This window comes from Ambystoma mexicanum, chromosome 1q (genome assembly GCF_040938575.1).
Source record: "Ambystoma mexicanum isolate Mex_15411 chromosome 1q, UKY_AmexF1_1, whole genome shotgun sequence".
NCBI classification, from domain to species: domain Eukaryota; kingdom Metazoa; phylum Chordata; class Amphibia; order Caudata; family Ambystomatidae; genus Ambystoma; species Ambystoma mexicanum.
In genome coordinates this window covers 1,470,918,088-1,470,940,780 of record NC_090922.1, presented here as the reverse complement: position 1 = coordinate 1,470,940,780, position 22,693 = coordinate 1,470,918,088, and the positions used below count along the sequence as shown (strand labels likewise).

At 48.1% G+C, this 22,693-nt stretch overlaps 1 protein-coding gene across 3 annotated transcripts in view; it reads left to right on the top strand.

Annotated features, from left to right (window-relative positions):
• The window catches only part of TESK2 (testis associated actin remodelling kinase 2), an 864,966-nt gene that overhangs the window by 621,064 nt on the left and 221,209 nt on the right, over window positions 1-22,693 (top strand). The gene's annotated exons all lie outside the window — the stretch shown is intronic.

Sequence of the window (22,693 nt, the reverse complement as noted above, 5' to 3'; positions counted from 1 at the left end):
AATGTTGAATATCTGTTTCATCAGACCATTGCTGGTATCGAAGTCTTTTAATTGTGGTCCCGGAAAGGGCAGACTTGGCATTCCTCTTTCGCACTGTCAGGTAGTCCATGGTAGCACAGATTATCAACAGTGGGTCGTTTAGAATTGCATTGATTTCCTCAATCCAAGCCATCGCAGTTTCGACTAAGCAAGATGAATCCACACAGGCAGGATTCCAATACAGATTGAAAAGTACCAGATGGTTCGAGTTACTATTTGGAAGCTTCTCGTTGGGATTGATAATTGGTCTGAAAATATGGATTTGGCTGGATTTCACAGGTGACCTCCAATTTTTACCAGTTTTTTTATGTGAGTCAGCAGGCCAGAAGGGGGTCTACCAGATGAGGCTTTTAAGGCCTTGTTGTGGTACGTTGCGAAGCCATCCAGGAAGTGGGCCATATTTCCTGTAGGCAATAGATACGGAGGTTGGTCATCAAGGGAGGTAAGCCTATAAAAAGGTGACCAAACCCCTGAATATTCCAGGATCCAATCTCCAGCGTCCACAGGTCTTACTTCGGCTAGCTCTCGCAAGGCAGTCCCAGGATTGTCCTTTATCCGTTGCGATGTGTTCAGCAGGATCCTTCTGAGATCGTTTTTTTCCAGTTCTGGCAAGGTATTGAATACTTTTAGTGAGCTTAAAAGATTCTAAGTGACTAGACTTGAGCTTCTTCTCTCTACCAAGTCAACTAGTCTGTTCTGAAGATGAGTCATTCAACAGAACTCTCTTATGGTTGTAGATCGACCGACAGCAGTGTCTGGCAGTTGGTGAGGTTCTAATGGCGAGTGGGGACAGAAGAGACTCAGATTCTTTTATGTCCAAGCCTAGAGGTCGAAGTGCGTCCTGTGTGTCTATAAGCAAAGCAGATGGTGAAGCCAAAGCCAAATGCAGGGGGGCTGTCCTTTTCGTCCTTCAAGAAATGTACGATTTTGATGATGTTGGAGTGTACCACTGTTAACCTTGGTACATGATGGAGTAGGCACGTGATGTTGAAACGGTTTAAAATCAATAAATCATTAGCTCTCAGCACTCCCTCTAGTATTGCTGGATAGAATCTAGGTTTTCCTTATTTGCAAACCAGCAACGGTTTGCAGGAGGCTGTGCAGTTGCCTACATTTGTCAGCCAGCTCTCATATTAGTCGTTCTTAATTACACCAAATCTTTCAAGTTAGTGTCTTGAGTGGCTAATCATCCATGCCAACAATGTTGCTGGCTGTAAGGGGTCAGTTGCCAATGTGGATGCTTTAGCTCGTCTCTCTTCTAGGGTGAGATTGGGAGAGATTATGATGGGGGTGTCATTTGAGCTTCCATGTTAACGGTTCTTTGGGTCTTCGCAGAGATCTTAGTCTAGTTTTCATCAGAATCCTCGCCATACAATGAAAGCTGTAACAGCCCGACCAGTGGTTTCGATTCAGTTGGAGCAACCACTCGTTGCAGGATTGATCTCACAGATTGGTCAAAATCATTGAGTTGTTTACTATTTCGTTTGCTGTCAGAGATGGATGTTAATGCAATCGCTCCTCCGACTGGTGGCGGCTTTAAGTTCCTTACAAAGCTCAGAGTACTTTGTTATCGTGGTGTTGGCATGTTTTTGTTTTCTTTGCCTGGTTGGTTTTTGACTAGCTTACGAAGCCTTGGTGATATTTTCTTGGCGATTTGAGCTGAATATTGAGTAATTAGAGCGGTTACTCATTGGTTGGTGGGTCTTCTTCCTCCGGTATGGTAATGGCGTCAGACTCAGTTTCCACTCTGGTTATCCTGTGATAGTTGTTGAGCGACATTCGGGGAAGCTGGCTGGTGTATTTGTGCGGTGACAGATACTTGCAATTGTCCCTGGGTAACGGTGACAAATCATTCAGTGTCTTCATTGGGCTGGGTGGGAGTCCTTGGTGAACTACATGCTTCTTTGCTATCTCGACGAGGATCTACCGGTAGAGATGAAATATTTACACGGTACTCAATCGGAGCCTCCAAGATTGATGGGGTGTCTTCCCTTTTTCTGTGCAGTGCTATATCACACAGGCCTTCTAGAAAGATTCTTTTGTCTGATCTGGCATCTGTGGCTAGCACGACTAGAGACCTCAAGACCGCACCTTCCAGTTCTTTGTACTTTGATCTGCTTTCACAACTTGATTCGATGTGAAGGTCTCTATGTGAATTCGTTTTGAGTGCATTAAGACAATTAAAGTTAATGTTTGCTGTCTCTTAAGTATGATGCTAAATTAGTTGTTAGTGGCTGAAGATGTAGATCAATATATTGTGATGCTCTCTCTGTTAATGAACCTATACCGTTTATTATCTGTCTGCAGACTGGAAATTGATCGAATGTTTTGTGAATTTTTGGCAGGAAGTATATTATGGGCATAATTGGGTGGATGTTATTCAAATAGTTGTATTCTTCGTCAGAGTAGACCCATTTCTTCTCAGTTTTTAATCATGCAATGCCATTCAGTCTGCAATTCCTTAATTGGGTTTTTTTGAAGTATGGAGTAACAGTTCCTGTCATTCAAGTGTCTATTTCCTTCAGTTATGTAATCCTTTCTTTGCATAAGAACGATGTTACCTCCTTTATCTGCACTTTTAGTTACCCAATGTTTATTTTTGGCGAGAACATCAATAGCTTTTGATTTTTTGAGTGAAAGATTGTTTGAATTTAGTTGGTTTATTTTTGAGATAATTTTGTCTCAAGTCTTCACTCACAATTTTTTGAAAAACATCTATCACATTGTTTTCTGCCATTTTAGGAATTAATTTTGACTTCAATTTTAAATTCGATTCTTCTGTTTGAAAAGGATTGATGTTCTGTTCTTCCAAGAACATTTCTGTGGTATAATTTTCCTCAGTAAGAGTCATGATATTCAATGTACCTTCTACAATTTCAACTGAAAGTGGTGACATTTCTTGTTCTGCCTTTTTGTTTTTTGATCATTACTTCAGCAAAGTATTTTTTCTAATTTCAATTTTCTGCGTAAATTGAACAAATCTACTTGCCTATGAAAGTAATCAGCCTTGTTTGATGGACTGAAATGTAATCCTTTATTCAACATTGTATATATTTGTGTCTACTTCCTGTCCAGTTGGATTCATTACTAAATTCACTTGGTCCTTTTGTCTTGTGATCTGGTTTGCATTCCCCCTTGTCCACTTCCTTTGTTTTTGCGTTCCTTCTCTCTTTCCTCTTGTTTTTGGTAAATTGGTTGATGTACTTTCGCTTGTGCCAGATCTTGTGCCCTTTATATTCATCATGCCTTGTTGAAAGTTTGATTTTGTGATGGACTTGTGCCTGCGGAATTCTTCTAAAAAAATTTGTGTTCTATTGGTTCTTCTTCTGTTTCTCTTTCCATTTCACTATTTGTTTCTGTATCTGATGATTGAGTAGTTGAGGATGGTATGTTCACATTTTTATTGATTTTAGAATAAACTTTTGGGATCGGTGTGGTTTTTCCTTTTATATCATATTTTCTCCGATATGTGTATACTCTTCCAATCTTATAGTCAATTTCGTCCCTTAGAAACGCTTTTTGTTTTTTGAATTTCAATTCTTCAGTAAATTTAAGTAATCATCCAATATCTGAATTTTTAAAGGTTATTTCAGGAAGATTTAATTTTTCAATTGTTTTTTTTGATATTTGTATTTCTTCTAATGCTTTCTCATGTGCTAATGCCGAATGATTTATAATTCTAACCATCATTTCTTTTTAGTTTTAGTGAGGAGTGCCTCCCAATTTTCCAAATCTTCTGTCTCTTCATCTTCGAAAGATGGGAAGATACATATCCTTAAGCCTCGTGGGATTCTTCCCATATCCATATACATTCTTAAAGTTTTCATCTCCCACCACTTTGCTAATTCTTTTTTAGAAACTGCTTCCAGTCTTTCAAATAGATTTCTCAGTGATGTCGATGTCTGAGATGCTTGTGCATCTCCTGGTGCCTGTCTGTCGCAAGAACAATTCTTCTGCCTCTGCTTCTCTTTTTTCAAAAATATCTGCCATTCTCCTTACTCTTTTTCAAGAAATGTTATTTGCACAAAATCTGCCTATGGGAAAGCCTGTAAACAAAGTTTTGTATAACAAATTGCAGTCCTTGGCGGCTTTTGTTTCCTATTTTGGCGATTTCTATGTGCACAAAGTTAACTTTTTGCTTGCCTGGATGCTGCACCCTTAAGTGTATATTGCGGCTGTTGCAATATTTAAATCAATAATTCTTTTTCAAAAACACTTATATGGAGTGCGCTTCTGGCACGAACAGTATTATCACACCAACAAAATAACTTTTTCAGTAGTATTTATTTTTTGCATTGAGATCATGCAGTTTCCTTCTTTATACATTGATACACATCTTTATAATTATTTCCTCTCAGTACACATCCTTACAATTCTTTCCTCTCATTTCCTCTCTGTACACATCCTTCTAATTCTTTCCTCTCTTGTTCTTAGAATTTCACCATACGGTATATTTTTGATTATATGCTTCACATGGTTACTTTCTGCATGTAACACTTTGTTTACTGAAGTTGGTTTTATGTATAGATCAGTCAGGATTTTCTCTCCATCCGTATAAATTTGCAGATCCAAGAATTCTATACTTTCTGGGCTTGTTTTGTCTGTGAATTTGATATTATAATCATTTGTGTTTAAATAACCAATGTATTCATGTAGTTGCCTCATATCTCCATTCCATATCATTAGAATATCATCGATATACCTTCCCCAGTATACGATACGTCCTTCTGTAAATACTGGGTGTTGCCATGCATGATTGATCTCAAAATGACCCATGAACAGGTTTGCGTATGCGGGTGCAAACTTAGCCCCCACCGAATTCTAAGGATGTGTACTGAGAGGAAATAATTATAAGGATGTGTGCTGAGAGGAAATAATTATAAGGATGTGTATCAATGTATAAAGAAGGAAACCGCATGATCTCAATGCAAAAAATAAATACTACTGAAAGTTATTTTGTTGGTGTGATAATACTGTTCGTGCCAGACGCGCACTCCCTATAAGTGTTTTCAAAAAGAATTGATTTAAATATTGCAGCAGCCGCAATAAAGACAATAAAAGCATGTAATTGTCACTCAAAATTTCATAGAGCTTTAAATAGGGTGCCAACATGATTGAACCTAGAGATTATATTGGTTTGGGATTGGGCAAAGTGATTCTCTGGACAACTGAAATGAGGGACACGGAGCAGTCAATGGGTCTCCTTGCAAGGTATTTCCAGTGCCATCTCAGCCGGTAAAGCTCTAGTTGGTTCAGCATCGGATTGGTCTTCAGATTTGTCGCTGGTACTAGTTTTTGGTTGGGAAAGAGCACTTGAATCCGTAAATCCACGGCAATGCCAATCAATTGCGGGACAGCGGCCCGCGGGTAGCGAGATGTGGTCTCTTTCTCTGTCAATGATATAGAAGTCATTGCAGATGCAATGAGTTTAGGTTTTTTTTGGAAGAGGATTGACCTTATCCGCCGTCTCAACAAGGTCAGAGCATAGGCGCTTTCCTTGCCGGCAGCCTGCTTCTAGGCACAATGTAAGATCGTCAATGTCTTTTGTTAAACGGGCCGCCAACATTGAGTTCGTTTGAGGGGCCCAGGCCGCAAGTCTATGTTGCAAGGATTGAGGGCCACTGGCTGTATGGAGCGGTTCTAAGGATACGTCCGTAGAGACTTTAGCAGCTTCTAGCATGGCCAGAAGTGGTGGTTTATCGTCGATCTGACGGGTGCAGCAATCCACCACCGGATCAGTGCAGGTAGAAGTTTCTCTCACACTTGGTGGTATAATGGTGGTATAATGCTCTCTTTTCCAGAGCAGATTGTAATTACTCCCATGTCCCGTCTCCTTTCCTCCATACTTGTGGTTCATTCTGTCCTTCGGGACGGGACCAGAGCACTTTGTTAAAAAGAATCAAAAATGTTGTCCTTCTATTTTTACTCGGGGTACCGCACGTGGATGTAACCCCGCCCTCCTGAGCTCAGCCCCGTGCATCGCCCTGCAGGCCTTTTCTCTGTGCGGTCAGGACTGGGCGCACTAGCATCCCTGGGAATTTTTTATTTTTGTTCCCTTTGTCCTTCCTGCTTTGGTACCTCTGTCATCTGGTCCTCTGTCTATGCCGGAGCGTCTGGGATTTGTGTCCTGTTCTTCATGCGAACGTCGCTTCGCTAGGGCAGATCCCCACTCCTTGCTTTGAGTGCCTAAGCCCGGAACATCATTGGGATTCGTGCTTCTACTGCGACTCACTCTCTGTCCGGATACACCAGCGTCGTCGTCTTGGGTGGGAGGTGGTGTTTCAGCGCATTCCTCCACCTCATTTCCAGCTTTTCATCGATGAAGAGAAGAAACGCCTTGCAAGTTCTTTCCTTTTTAGTGTTTCCCGGCCGGGGGACTGCTTTCCGGGGTCTTCAGATCCGGGAGGGGTTTGTGTAGCTCTGTCACCAGGCGTTCCCCTGAGGGGCCCCATGGGCCGAATACGCGTACCGGAGTGTTCTCCAAGGGATCCCGCAGCGGACATGCCAGTACCGGGCATCGTTCCGAGGTTCTCCATTTGGGGGCTAAGGTTAAGCCCAGTTCGTCTGTAGCTCTGGATACCAGGGTTCGCCCTGAGGTCTCTGTTTCTGGTGCTTTCCATACCGAGTCACGGCTCGAGGCCCCTCTTGAGGGAGCTTTCCGTACCGTGTTAAACACCAATGTTCCTCTTGTTGAGGCTAAGGTCAGATCCGAGAGACCCTCTTTGAATGGCTTGTCGTTGTGGTATATCCCTAAACCGTCCCACGCTCAGGGTCGTGGTGGTACCGGTTCTGTCGAGGGGGCATAGAGGTCAGTAATATACCATTACTCCTTCTACCGGCTCTGCCGAGCTTCCTCCGCGGAGGCTTAGTTTGTGGCAGATTCTAAGATGTCCAGTAAACATCAGCAACCACCCAGTACCGGCTCTGCTGAGGATCCTTGTGTCAAGGCTAAGGTGTTGTTGAAGTCCCCTGACGTGACAATTGCCTCATCTCCACATGTGACGCAGTTCTCCTCAGATGTCGCCAAAATGGCGGGCCAATCTCCGTGGTCCTAAGCGGCCATTTTGGATACCTCTTTTACACTGACGTTCATGCCGCCTGGTGCTAGGAGCATTCCTTTTGGGTTTGAGCAGTCTTTTCCACACCATGTGGACAATAGAAATCTTTTCTGTCTGTCATTTGACTGGCATGCTTAGACACCGCTGCGGCATACAGTCTCGCTACCTCCCGCTTCCGTTCCACTGATTTACTTGGACCCGGCCAGTGGTGGGCCTTTATGTCACCGTCATTCTTGCGTTCATGGGTGTATGCACACATCACAAGCAGCCTTTACCTGTACCTATGCCAAAGCCTTTGGCTGAGGATGATTCTTTGGGAAGTTTCAGATGCTCATGCACTCTGACCCTATGAAGGTGTATTTCAAGCATCTGTTCAGGGAAGTGTAACCTGAGACTCCTGTTCCACCATCGGCCCCAACTGTTCCGATGCAGTTTCCGGTAGTGTTACTCCTTCCAATGCTTCCTTGTGGACCGCCTCCGGCTCTTCCTCCTCTACCCCCGTCGTCTCCTATAGAGAAGACACCGGCTGACCGGGACAACACTTTAAAACCTGAGGCGGTATGCGTGGTGGACCAGTATTCTGCTCCCACCTCGTTGGATGAGCCTTAAGCAGATCAGGACAGCGATGAGCAGCCCCGGTCGGTGAGTGAATTCCATGACAGGGACCTGGATATGATGGCCCTCCTTGTCATTTCATTACCTGAGGCTCTCCCTCCGCAGGAGCAAGCCTTTACCTTGTCACCTCAATAGCGCACCAGCCTGTTGGCTGAGGCCCTTAAAGTCTGGGATAAACCCTACACTGGGCTACACATCAACAAGAGAATTGACACTTGATACAAGCTTCACACCTCTGAGGAGATAGCCTTATCGGCTTGTCCGCTCCGTCCTCAGCGGTGGTGGCTTCGGCCACCCTCCAGTCCAGGCTGGCCTCTGCATCTTCAATGGCAGCGGCCCAAATCCTATCCAAGGAGGATAAACTTTTTGACTCTTGGGGCAAGAAGATTTTTGCCAATTCGGCGCTCTAGCTTCGTCAAGCGAACACCAAGCTCATCCTGGCAGCCGCCAGTCAGAGGCTGTGGAAAGAGTTAGCCGATTTCCATGAGTGCATTCCTGTGGATAGGCTAGATAGCTTTAAAGCCGGGTTGTCGGAAGCCAGAGTGCTGGCGCAGGATCTACTGGAAGCTGCGGCACACCACATAGATGCCTCAGCTCAAGGCCTTATGGTAAGGGTTGACATCTCTCGGCAGGCTTGGCTCCATGCGACAATGTTTTCAAAGGAAGCTACTACGAATCCCTACAGTCCCACTACCAGCACTTGCCACCTGTTGTTTGCACTTACCCTTGCACTTGCCACCTGCTGGCCGTACTTTTACTTACTGTTATTTATTCTAATATGTACTGCACTGTCCCCTCCCCTCCACACTTTCCCCCTTCCCCCTTCCATGCCCTTGTGTGATCTGAATGACACCTGGCTTAGTAGGATTGTTGTCTGTCTTCCCTCTGTTCCCCCTCCCTTGCCTTGTCGCACCTTGAAACACTTGTGTATAGGCGTGTTATAAATGCCATATCATATCATGTGCAAGACAAAGTACTGGACCTTCCATTTGACAGCAAGGAATTGTTTCATTCTTCTACCGACAAGGAGTTCACAAAGACCAAAGCGAGTAACCACAAAATCTTTATTGGTCTTGGCGAAAGCTCCAGCTAAGGCCCCTTATACACAGGTTGGGGTCCCAGACTCAGTCCTTCTCTGGGTTCAGGGGGGGTTTCAGGATCGTCTTGCGCACCAAACTGATGCTCTGGGACTCGCTGAAAGCAACAATGGCAGGGTGGCCGATTTCTCTTGCCATCAGCCTCTTCTCCAGGAACAGGTAGTCTCCCTGCTGACAAATCAGCAAAATATTTTTGGTGGGTCGCACGAGACTCCGGTGGGAGACCATCACCGAAGACTGGTGGGTTTTGTCCATCGCTCAGGCGGGCTTGCGCTTGCCCCTCCCACCCTACCCCACCCTTCAGCCCTCCCTTCCAACAGATCGGGACGCCCTCACTCAGAGCTGAGGTACAGAAACTACTAAACCTCAGAGCAGGAGAACCTGTTCCCCTTGGGGGAGGGCTTCTACTCTCGTCTGTTCAGTGCCCAAACCCAACCAGGCTGGCCTGCGTACTATCCTCCATCTTTCCCAGTTCAATCTTTCGCTTTCCCAAGGGATATTCAAGATGATCACGCCTTGCCAAATAAAGTCCTCTCTTCGAATAGGGCGACTGGCTCTGTGTAGTGGACCTTCAGGACACTTACATGCACATCCTGATATGGAGACCGCATCGGAAATAGCTGTGGTTCTCTCTAGGAGGAGAACCAGTTCCATGCGCTCCCTTTTGGTCTCATCTTGATATTGCGTGTCTTTACAAGAGGTAAGTCGACGCAGCTTTCCTCCGGCTACAGGGCGTTCATGTATAACTGTCCACAGTACGGCACCCTTGTCCACAGACGGCATTGAGCAATCTCCAGTCTCTCCTCCAGCTCCTGTTCCACCTTGGGCTGTCGGTGAACTGGCGGAAATCTTCCATGACGGTCTCCCAAGACCTAATTTTCCTGGGTTTCTGTTGGAATGCGATCAATTACAGGGTTTTCGTAACGGCAGACAGGATTGCGGATCTATCCTCCACGTTTCAGCTCAACCTCCAGTCAGCACGGTATCTGGACTTTCCTCAAATTCATTTCCATCAAATTTTGTTCATTGAAAATACTTTCCATCGAAATGCATTTTCATTGAATAAAATTCGATGAATTTCGATGGATTTTAGGCTTGTGGTTAAGGTTAGGGCAAGGGTTAGAAATGGGGTTAAGGTTAGGGTTTGGCGTTTGGGGTGGGGGGTGCCCTTGGGGTTGTGGGGGGACCCACCATTAAGTAATAACACTAAAATGTTACATGAAGCTGGCCAGTGCCGAAATACTTTGAAGTTTTCTGCACTGGACAGCTCCATGTAACGTTTTAACGTGTAAAATAGATGCATGGAAATCTTTTACATTTAAAAGTACATATCCATCGAAACATGCCCATTCCTATATTTGATGGACAAGTTTCGATGGATATGTACGTTTACATGTAAAAGATAGAAATTTGATACATTGCCTTTTCGATGAAATGTTTTCGTTAAAAAGACCATAAACCAGTCAGCGCACATATAACGGCTTGGTGGTTTCAGAGACTTCTGGGCGTCATGGGTGCTTGCCCTTCCTCTTGCACGTCTGAAAATGAGGCATACTCGGCTGGCTCTTCGGGGCTCTTGGTCTCAGGCTTCGGACTCCAGGATGATCCCAGTTCCATCTTGCATGACCACGGATCTACTATGGTGGTCCTCGACCAACAATCTTTCCGTGGGGGCCTCCTTTCAGAAGCCCTACCCACAAGTGACGATTTCCACAGACACTTTCCTTCTGGAGTGGGGCGCGATGCTGGATCATCTCCATGTTTTTGATCTATGGACACTTCAGGACAGGCAGTTTCATATCAATTATCTGGAACTCCTGGCGCTAAAGGCTTTTCAACCGTCCATCACGAACAAGGTGGTCCGTATCCGCACGGACAACTCTGGCAATATTTTATATCAACAAGCAGGGAAATGGGCCAACCAGCAGAGCATTTGGCTGCTGGCTGTACACATTCCGGGTCACTTCAATGTGACTGCAAACTCACTCATCCGCCAGACGGCAGCCAGCTATAAGTGGGAACTGAACACAGAGGTTCTCTCCACCATTTTTCGTCAATGAGGCACTCCAGAAGTGGACCTTTTTTGCCACTTTTACAAACCGGAAACTTCCTCTATGCTTCCAGGAATGGTCTCGGAGTCTCCACCCTAGGGAACACTCTCGAGAACCCGTGGCACAACATGAAGGCCTATGCTTTTTCGCCACTTCCCCTCATTCATCTGTCTCTCTGCAAGCTCAGGAATACATCGAATTGCACTCTTGTTTTCATAGATCCTTGGTGGCCAGCCAGATTCCGGTTCTTGGAACTTCAGCATCTGTCGATTCTTCCTCCGATCAGACTGTCGTTAATTCCCGACCTGCTTCACCAGTGCGATCATCGGATGTGGCGACCCTCATAATCGTTCAGCTTGGCGGCCTGGGGCCTGAATTCAGATCATTAGCGCAGTTTAACTTGTCTGAGGACAATATGCGCATTATCCAAGCGGCCAGGAAACCTTCTACAAGGTTTCAATATAGGAGCAAGTGGCTGTTTTTGCCACTGGAGTTTAGCTAGGCAGCTCGACCCCTGGCATGCTACGATTGACACTGTTCTTTCGTTCATATCTCATCTTGCAACTTCGGGCATCCATGTCTTGTCTTGCTGGACTTACTTGTCGGCTTTGGCCGCCTACCTGTCCACTGACAGCTGTTCCTTTTCATTGACGAATCCAGTCATTAAAAGGCATTTTGCGGGTTTATTGCATCTTTTTCCACCGGTATGCAATCCTCATCCCAAATGGGATTTTAATGTGGTCCTCACGGCCGTATGCCATAAACCATTTGATCCCATGGCCACTACTGATCTCAAATACCTTTCTTGGAAGGTCGCATTTTTGATTGCAGTGGCATCGGCAAGGCGAGTAAGCGAGCTTCAAGCTCTGTCTGTGGAACATCCGTTCCTCACCTTCCATAAGAATAAGGTTGCCCTGAAGTTTTACCTCGACAGAACGAGGGAACTCGGGCTTCTCACAACTTTGTCACATTCAGAGACCAAAAAGGGAAACCTGCTTCAAAGGCTACTATCTCCCGATGGATTGCTTCCTGCATTTCTGAAGCATATACCATTCAGGGCGTTCAACCTCCGAAGGGCTTTCATGCCCATCTTGTACGTGGCAAAGTGGCTGCTGTTGCCGCCAAAAGTATGTTCCCTGGGAAACCATTGCCAAGGCGGCTTCGTGGGCTTTCCCATTAGCTTTTTGTAAGCATTACTGCTTGGACCTGAGCTCCAGGGCCAATGCCCAATTCAGCCAGGTTGTTCTTAAGAACCTATTCCAGTGAGTTTCCATCCACCCGTATTACCTGTGAGGAGTACTTCGGAATCTCCCACAAGTATGGATGAAAGGGGAGGGGACGTAGGAGTATAACAAAGGTACTCACCGTAGTGACTACCTTACACCTACTCCATAATCCCAAGTATCCTCTATTATAGCTTAAATGGTCACAGACCTGGTGATAGAAAAGCACTGAAGGGCATTGCGCAGGGCGGAGCACAGGAGGGTGGGATTACGGCCACGTCTTGTACCCCGTGTAAAAATAGGACAACCTTTTTCATTTTTTGATGCTTTTGTTAAAAAGTGCACAGGTCCTGTCCCAAAGGACATAATGTCCCACAAGTACGGAGGAAAGGGGACTATGGATTTATGAGTAAGGTAGTCACTATGGTGAGTAACTGTTATTCTCCAGCATGGGGTCTGGCATGGATTCACATGCTCATGAATATTCCCCGTTGTCAGGCTGGTAATCATTGGTAAAGAAAAAATCAGTTTGTTTCGTTTCTCAACTGTCTTTCTACTAATAACCAATCACTGGTCTTTGGGTCATTCTGCCCCCAGCCAATGACTGCCCTCTACCTAAGCCCCTCCTCTGGCAGACATCTTCAGATTTTTACCGCATGTTCAAGTGTTGGGAGTCCTCGTGCTATAGCTCTAGAGCTTTTACTGCGTATTGCGTTTTTTGAAGAGTTTACTCGTATTTTTTCAGTCAATTAGAGCCTCAAGCTCCACCGATTCTTCTTCCGATCAACGGGGACCAGTTTGGGAATTTTTTTATGCCACTCAAGGGTGGATTGCCATCAAATTACACTTCTTGGAGGATTCCGGAAGACCTTTGAGGCCTATCCTGTTGGACATGGCCCAGGACAAAGGAGATTCGACGCCTACTGGATCCAAACTGTTCAGGAACTGCCCAGGATGTGGACTGCAGAACATCTTTAAGGAGGATGAGCACTCTCTGTGCCTCTACTGCCTACACACCAACAAGTCGCACATGGAGGAGGAATGTGCGTTCTGTAAGAACATGTCTGTCCGGACCATGAAGGACCGTCGTAAACGTCTCGCTGACTGGCTGGAGGTGAAAAGAAGTCAGAGCTGTCTTCTAAGACCTTTGAGGGCGCTCCGGTGACAGGGGCCCAACAAAAGGCAAAGCACTGCGAGTCTGCGGGCGCCGGGAGCGCCGTTGGTTCGGGCTTCTCGGCTGCCAGGCAGGGCGCAATGTCACTGACGCCATCATCCACGAGCCAACGCTCTGGCTTGGTGAAAAGGAAGTCAGAAAACCCGGGTAAGCTTTGGGAAAAAGCCAAGGAGGTTTGAGGCGGTGACCCGTCCCCCCTCTCCCCCCGCCCCCCAAGGTGAAGGCCTCGGATGCGCCCAAGATCATGAAGGCCCTGATTCACCCAGTCGAAGGCCTCGATTGAAGGAGTCGTAGCGGCCCTGGCGAAGCCTTTGGAGGTTACCCCAGTGGAGACAACTTCCGGGCCTAGAGATTCCCTGCCACCCCGGAGGGAATCATCTTTCCAGCCTATCGAGAAGAGCCACGTGAAACCCCGGGACAAGAAAAAGGGGGGATGGCATGGTAGCCCTAATGGACACAGAAACCACCTGCGAGGATGAGCTGGCTGGCGTCAAAGTTATCCTGGACAAGAAGTTCGAGGCCTACGGGAGGGATCCCGAGGAGGTGGACGTAGAGAGCAACAGTGGAGCCAACAAGGAGTAGCGATCCGTGGAGGAAACGGAGGACCCCGCGCCACAACCGTCGCTCCCGTCGCAACCGATGCCTACACCACAGGACAATTTAGGAGCAATCTTGATGGCTTTGCAGACCCCGTGTACGGAGATGAGGACAAGGTTTCCCTTACCCCCAGCGGACGATCCAGCGGCACATGTACCATCGGGGAGCCCACTGAACAAGCGGAGGCGAATCCATCCTTCACCTCCATCCTCTCCACGAGGGATGAGATGGGAAAGGAGATTGCGACGACTGGGACGGACGGCAACGGTGGTGACGACGGGGATGGATCTCCCATCACCCCCTACCCGGGCCTCCCCTCACATGGAAATTGGCTCCTTTCACGTCCTGATTGCCAGGGCATCTGAGCTTTTTCAGCTATGCCCCGAAGAACAGAAGAAGGAAGGTTTCCTCTACCAACAACGGGAGGCCAAGAGGAAGACCGTCCTCTCGGTCCCATTACTGGACGACATCTAGGATAAAGGACTGTCCCTGCTGAAGAACCCGTCCACGGCCCCTGCGAAGAGGGACCGGTACGAGAAGTAGTACCGGGTCCCAGGCTTGGCGCCTATGTGCCTCAGGGCACAGCCGTCCCCGGACTAGGTGGTCTCCGCGGCAGCCAAGAAGAAATCGGCAGGGGCAATGGCATCAACTTCCACTTCCCCACCGGACGACGAGGGGAAGAAGTTGGATGCCATGGGACGACGGCTCATCTCGTCGGCAGCGACGACTATCAAGGCAGCCAACCCCCTAGCGATCGTGGCACGCTACGACAGAGCTGTGGTTCAAGATCGCTCCCCTCCTGGAGTTCCTCCCAACAAGAGGGCAGAAGCCCTTGAAATCCTGCAGGAAGGTGAGGTGGTTTCGGACCACACCATCACGGTGGCCATGGACATCGCCGACACCGGCTTTCGCCAGATGGGCAACAGCGTTTGCCTTTGTCTGCGCGGTTGGTTCAAGGTCACCGATTTCCGTCAGGGCATGCAGACCAGGGTACTGGACATGCCCTTCGACGGGAACAACCTGTTCGGCAAGGCAGTGGATGAATCACTGCAGGCCATCAAGGCGGATACCGAGACAGCCCGAGCCTTGGGTTCTCTCCAATGACGGCCGTCCTTTCGGACCTCCGGAGGCAAGTCTCAAGGTGCCGCCAAAGATTCGGCGGCCGTTCCTCCTCGAACTGCCAAGCTGCCCGTTCCTCGTTGCAGGAAGCTTACAAGGGCGCAGCAAGATCGGTGGATACTGTCGTCGCCAAGGAGCCCAGAATGGCAAGGCCTCGGTGAAACAGGATTGAACCGGCCATGACGTCGGGGACCCCCACCTCAGCACCCCAGTGGGCGGCCGGCTGGCGAACTTCATCGGCGTGTGGGAGTCTATCTCCACCGACTGTTGGGTGCTGCATGCCCTGGCCCACGGGAGTTTCAAGGAAAGTGCCCCCATTTCCCTCCTGTGGCCAGGAAAGAGAACCACGTTCCACAGCTGCTTCTGGAGGTACGAGCCATGCTGAGAAAGGGCGCGATGGCACTTGTCCCAAAGAGGCTCCGGGGCTCCGGAGTATACTCGCGGTACTTCCTCGTCTGAAAGAAGACCGACGGCTGGCGACCCAGCTTGGATCTTCGCGCCTCAACAAATGCATCAAAGCCCAGAAGTACTGGATGATTACCATTTAGCAGCACGTGCTGGGACAGCTGGAGGAAGGCGACTACCTGTCGTCGCTGGACTTGGAAGATGCTTACTTTCACATCCCCATACACAAAGGACATCGAAAGTTCCTACGTTTCGTTATCCAAAGGCGGCACTAACCGTTCAAGGCCCTGCCCTTCGGGTTGAAGTCAGCCTGAGGGTCTTTACCAAGTGCCTGACAACGGTGGCGGCGCGGCTGCACCTGCCGGGGATCCACGTTTACCCCTACCTGGACGATTGGCTCATCCAAGCAAAGTCAAGAGAACTCTCTGCCGACCACACAGCGAAGACCGTCCACCTGCTCACGGTGCTGGGATTCTCGATTTACTTTGCGAAGTCCCACTTGGTACCGTCGCAGGACGCCCTGTTCCTGGGAGCCAGACTCGACACAGTGGCACGGTTGGCTTCACCGTCGGAAGAGAGGACGAAGGCCATCCTGGGCAAGGTACAACAGCTGTTGACCATGGAAGTGGCCAGGGTGAGGTCCATCAAGTCCCTGCTCGGCATGATGTCATCTTGCATCTACCTCGTGCGCCTGTGCAGGCTGCGGGTGCGACCACTGCAAGAGTTCATCGACGCCCATTGGATGCAAGTGGCGGGGAGCTTCGAAGACGAGATCTCTCTCCAAGATTTTCCTACAAGCGATCCGGTTGTGGGGCACCTCTCCGGTGGGTATGGACTTCCAGACCCCAACGCACCAGGAAACAGTGACGACAGATGCCTCCCTGGAGAGATGGGGAGCGCACATCGGAGATCTCCACGCAAGAGGCCTTTGGCTCCCGGAGGAGAGGTCCCTGCACATTTGTTAGGGAGAATGCTCATTTTATGGCTAATTTCCCTTACCTAGTGAGTCCCCCAGCAGCTTTGCTGAATTTTGGGAGTTATTATTTTCACTTGGTAAGAGTGTGCCTCTTTTTCCCACTCTTACCTGTGTTTTTGCCATGTGTATTTCATCTGCTTTTATGATTGTGGACTCTGGAGTACACCACTTCAGTAGCCCCCTTTTGTGTGTTACACAGCACCTTCAGGCCAGTGACACAGGGTTGTCTTTTAGACTTCCCACCGACTCCATTTACTGTCCCCCAGAAGAAGGTAAAGTTGCCATTAACTTTACCTAGTCATTTAATCACAGATCCAGTACACCCCATCTTACATGGAGTACTGAAAAGGGTTAGTCCTTAGCCCTTTTTATCTGTACCTCCTAGAGCATTGTTTCGCTCTTAACATTTAGACTTGGCTGGTGGCAGTGGTATCTACCCTACCTTTTCTACCACGATTATATTATATAAACGTGGAATCGTTTTAGGCTATTATATTAGCCTCGAACATAAACCCGCTTGACCAAATATTCTTTCTTTTGGCCCCGGTCAGGTTTATTCGCTATTTCTTTTTGTTAAAGTCCTTCTTGTGTTTTACTTTGCACGGCAAACCAAGTTTTCCTTCTTTGTTCACTGTCTTTTGGCGGGCTTCTGCCAACAAGCCCTCCTCCAGGCACCTGGGTGTCTAGGTGGGCTGAATGTGAGGGAGGGGTGTAGTCGCCCCCTGCACAGGGTATCCTAGGAAACCCAAGTCGCACTTTGTCATGATTGGCTGAGGTATTTGTCCAGGCTGGACAACGCCCCCTGCTGCGTGATGAATGGGGGATTTTCGCATAAAAGGCAGGTCTCTTGGGCTAGATGTCAGAGTGGCCACTGGAACTACAAGGACCCGAAGAGAAGTGGAGAAGAAGACGGCTGCTGCAACTACCCTGTCCCGGTGAGGCCCTGCTATAGTCCTGAGCTATCTACCCTTCGACAACCAGAGAAGATCCAGTCCGGAGTCTTCTTCCCGTGAGCCTGGTGGGGATAACCAGCTCATCTTCCACAGCCAGAGATCCCTTTCTTGGTCGAAATCACTGCACACTGCTGTAGTGGTCCGGATAGCTATCTGAAGAACCTCTCCTGTTTTTAAGGAGCGCACCTTTTATTCACCGTCGCTGCTGCCGGGCTCATCCCTGTGTGGTGCAGACCGTTCACACGTCCTCCTTCGTACCAAAGCTCCAGGAACCGTGGGTCTGCAGGAAACTACCAGGAACAACCTCTGTGTCACCAGCTTCTTCATTGAATATAAGGTACTGTGTTCTGCTTGAAGAATTAGGGTGAATCCCTTTTCTTCGCCTCCAAGGCTTGTCCTTGTCTACTCTCCTTATAACTTTTGCTTCCTCTGTTGACCATATTTAAGTACTCTTGGCAACGTTGAATCTTGAACTGTCCGACTGTGTGATCCTCGACAACAGGAACCCGTTTCCACTCGACACTGGCTCCGGCCTATTAACTCTTGAATTTCTGTTAACGAGTGTTCTCTGATTCGGTCTGCCTTGACAAAAGTATTGCCTATGTTTTTTGCCCCCAACTCTCTCTGGTTAACTCAGGTGCTAAGTGTGTTTTTGCCCCGGTAACACTTCTTGTTGCGGATACGCATATCTTTACTAAGACCGAACTGTTATTACTGTCAAAAAGTGATCCCATGCGTATTCCCGGTAACGTCTTTTGTTTCACAACACCGGTCCATTAAAACATGGGGTACTTACCTTGAGTTAGTGTACCAAAGTGAATTGGTTGGTTGTAATATATTTTACGTGTGATCTTGAATTAATAGAAGTGTTGTGTTTATAACAAATGGTTTAAAAATAAATGTACTTATATTTTTTACCTGAAACCTTGAGTCAGTGTTTGCTTTAGTCACCGTAATTGTGGTCCGTTTGTGTAATCTCTGCTACTGCTCATATAATCTTGATAGGCCTGGCTGCTCCGCTACTGCTACCACTTTAACATAGTAGTACAGGCGTGTACCAAAGGTGAACTTGTATTACCACTTGTAGTCTTAATTGTGTGTAGTGGTCCCTAAGGGCACTGCACAGGATTCTGCCTAACGCACATCAACATCCTAGAGCTCTGGGCCGTGTTCTGGGCCCTCGGGGTCTTTCCTTCGTCCCTCAAGGGCAAAGTGGTACGGATCTTCACCGACAGCACCACCACGATGTTCTACATCCGGAAGCAGGGGGGCACCAGATCTCCAGCCCTATCCAAGGAAGCGCAGGATCTGTGGCACTGGGCCGACCCCCAGGGGATCTTCCTGGTACCTTTTCATCTGGCAGTAGTGAAAAACATTGTCGCCGACTCACTCAGCAGGGAGCTGCGCTCTTGCCATGAGTGGAAGCTTCGGCAGGATCAAATGGATCTCCTATTCCGACGATGGGGCAGTCCCCAGATGGACCTGTGCGCGACGGCGGCGAACACCAAGTGCCGGAGGTTCGCCAGCAGGTTTCCCCAGCCGGAGAGCATGGGCGATGCATTCTCCTTCCTCTGGGACGGCCTGTTCCTGTATGCATTCCCACCGTTGCCGTTGCTTCTGCGACTCATCAGTCAACTCACAGTCCCGGTGCAGGATGATCCTCGTCGCACCGGCATGGCCGAGGCAGATATGGTTCCCGGACCTGTCAGCGTAACCCCTCCCCAACCCCCCAGTCAAACTGCAGACTGACACAGATCTTCTCGCCAGCAAAGGAGGCGCCATCCTACATCACGACCTGGGATCGCTGAACCTACAGGCCTGTCTCCTGCAGCACTAGAGTTCGGAGGCTACGATAACCCGGCAGACTGCAAGGAAGTGTTTGCAAAGGCCAGGGCATCCTCGACTCAAGTGCTATGGACATAATTGAAGAGGTTCTCTGTCTGGTGCCGTGCACAGAAGATCAACCCTCTATGGATTACGGCCCCCTCAAGTGCTGCCATACTTGCTGTCGCTGGCCAAGGCGGGGCTGGCACATGCCTCCATCAAGATCCATCTGACGGCTATCTCCCGCTACATCAGAACTCCAGGGCGGTCGTCGCTGTGGTCTCACCGCCTGGTGAAGGAGTTCATGAAAGGACTGTTCCGCTTGTTCCCGCCGGTGAAGGCTCCGGCCTCGGCGTGGAAGCTCAACGTGGTGCTGACCAGGCTCATGGGTCCCCCTTTCGAGCCCTTGCATTCGGCACCGCTGTAGTTCCTATCGTGGAAGACGGCGTTTCCTGTGGCCATTACCTCCGCATGACGAGTGGGAGAGATCCAGGCCCTCTCCTGTAAACCTCCATACCTGACATTCCACGAGACGAGGGTAGTTCTACGGATGCACCCCTCCATGCCCATGGTGCCGTTGTTGTTACCCGTTTTCTTCCCGTCGCCTTCGTTGCCAGCTGAGAGGACTTTGCACTCGCTGGATGTGGCTAGAGCACTGAAGTTCTACGTGGACCGCACAAAGAGTTTTCAGAAGACCTCCCAGGTGTTTGTGAACTTTGGCCCTATGAACCAAGGGAAGGCCCTCTCGAAGGCTTCCATTTCCAGATGGCTCTCTGGCTGCATCATGCACTGTCACCAGTTGGCAAACCAACCGTTGCCCGGCTGTCCGAGAGCCCATTCAACTAGAGCGAACGCCGCTACTACGGCGTTCCTGTCTGGTGTGCCCCTACTGGACATCTGCAGGGCTGCTACGTGGAGGTCGATGCACACCTTTATGAGATTCTACTGCGTCGAGTGGGATTCCAGGGAGGAGTCCAGAGTCGGCCAGGCAGTGCTGCGCAACCTGTTCGCTTGAAGGTGAACCTGGTAAGGAGGTAAGAGATGCTTAACGTTGAGCCATGCCACCTCCCGTGGTTGTGCATGTGTGTACTGCTATGTATTTTTGTATTCATGAGCATGTGAATCCATGCCAGAACCTATGCTCGAAAAGGGACAAGTTACTTACCTGTAACTTTTCTCCAGCATGGGTCTGGCATGGATTCACATGCAAACCCTCCCTCCAACCCCTCTGCAGCTCTTCTCTTGGTCCTAATGCCACTTTAGGTGCTACCAAATCTGAAGATGGCTGCCAGAGGAGGGGCTTAGGTGTAGGGCAGTCATTGGCTGGGGGCAGTATGACCTAATGACCAGCGATTGGTTATTAGTAGAAAGACAGTTCAGAAATGAAACTGATTTTTTTTCTTTACCGAGGATTCCCAGCCTGACGGGGAATATTCATGAGCATGTGAATCAATGCTAGACCCATGCTGGAGAACAACAGTTACAGGTAAGTAACTTGTTCCTTTTCTCACACTAGGATCCAGTACGCTATCACTTTCCATGGACATTTCAATAGACATTTCACCCAACTGGGCCTTTTTTTTTTTGCTTCGGAAAGTAGGACTTGGCTGCTTTTCAGTAGTTTCGCATCTGAAAGGGGACTCCAACTTGATGTCGTCAGATTAATTTCTCTCGGAGCGTCCTTTTTCTGTTGCTCGCCTAATAGGTCTTGCTTAGTTAGGGATGATGGTAGTGCACCCGTTTGTTTAAAGTGCCATCTTAGATTTATCAAGTCCGTAAAAGATTTGCTTATTTTTTTACACCATTGAATGATTTGGGGTTTGAGTAGTACTTGTCTTTAAAGCTAAACCTTCTATGTGGCTAGCATTTTCAGTTGTGGTGGGGGGATGGGGGGTGTAGTAGCCAAGTTCAGTTCTTGGGCAGTATTATCAGCTGTTACTGAGAATGCCCGATCATATAGTCCCTCATTATCGGTGCTTGGGAACTCTGAGCGCAGCATATTAGTTTGTGTACTTTCAATATGTAGAGTGCTGAAAGCATTCTTTTTGCTATACCATGCTGAAATGCTTGGTATTATTGCCAAAGCAGCTTAGGAGAGCGCCAAGGTGTTCTGTCTAAAGGGGAGGATTGCAGTTTGCACATGTCAACAGGTTCAAGATGAACCTCGCAGCAAGTGCCTGATGGTGAGGGTCCATTTCTCGCAGGAATCAATTCGCTGGGGGAGCTGCTGGAACCGCCGGGCACAGACATACGGGAATTCATCTGATCGCGTTGCAGTAGAAGTCTGCTTTGCTCCTTTCCTCTGTAGACCGCTAGCTGACGGGGGGAGCTCCATTCGCTACCCCTACAGCGAACACGCACCAAAACTCCACGACAGGTGAGGAGAGTGTAAGGGAGGAGCGACTCCTTCAAACAGCAGCCAAAGAAAGCCGACTCAAGTCAGGCAGCAGGAGCACAGCAGAGGCAGACAGACAGAAGCAGCAGGACGTCAAACCTCACCACTTTCCATATTTCTTCAGTGCCTTGCCTTGTATTTTTGGTCCTAGTGAGGTGAAAAACCTTTTTAAATGAGTGCTACAGGTTCTGAGGTTTGTCTGTGAAACGGGCAATGGTGGACTATGACCACTGACTTTTGGCATTGTGCTAGTTTTTGTGCACTAGCTACACTATATAGAAGTGTCTGACTAAGCATGGACATTATTTTGAGGTTTGTTGTGGGTTGTCAGGGATGACCATAATGATAGTCTAGTCTTAGAAACGTGATGTCTGGTCTCTGGCTAGAATGGTGAAGTGATTGTGTGATGTCAGTGTCAAACATGAAAGGGCCTCTTTCCTGGGCATTTTGATACTGCTGGCTGTAGCATATGACTTATTTATCAAGATTGTGAGTTTAGGACGGTCTACCAGCATTCAGTATTGTAAACAACAGTGATGCTGGTCTAAGTTCTATGTGAGCATTAGGACCCTTGTATCCATGAATGTAATAGTTCACACGTTTGACACAGGATTGTCTTTCTCTTGACTGATTTTCCAAGGTGCTTTGGAACTTCTGCATGTCTTTGCAGCTTTACTCCTTGGGCTTTAGCTCGGTTAGCTGGGCCTCTTGGCTTAGTCTCACTTTTTCCTTCGAAAATCCCTGACTTTTTACCCTTCTCTTAATCTGGGTGCAGATGCAAGTTTGCAGCTTTTGCCTGCCTCACAGACTCTAGTCAGCATCTTCTCACTCACTGCACATTCTTAGCTTGCAAAACAGGTATTAGGTGGGTTTTTAGGGAATCCTTTACTTGGCTGGAAGTCTCCACTCTTCTTGAATTGCAAGAACTTCCAAGCTCTTTTTCCAATTGGCAAAGTTTTGTTCCTAAGCTTCATCTACGTTTCCAGATTCTTTGTTGGACATCTCCTGTAAAAGCATAACACTTGGGATTTCCTAGTCTTCTTGCAAATTCATAAAACAATGGTCCCGCAGAGACTCTGGAGGAACAATGTCGAACTTGCACAGGGGAAAACAGTCCCAAAATTATTCAGTGCATAATTAAAGTATTGATTCATTTGTATAATATGT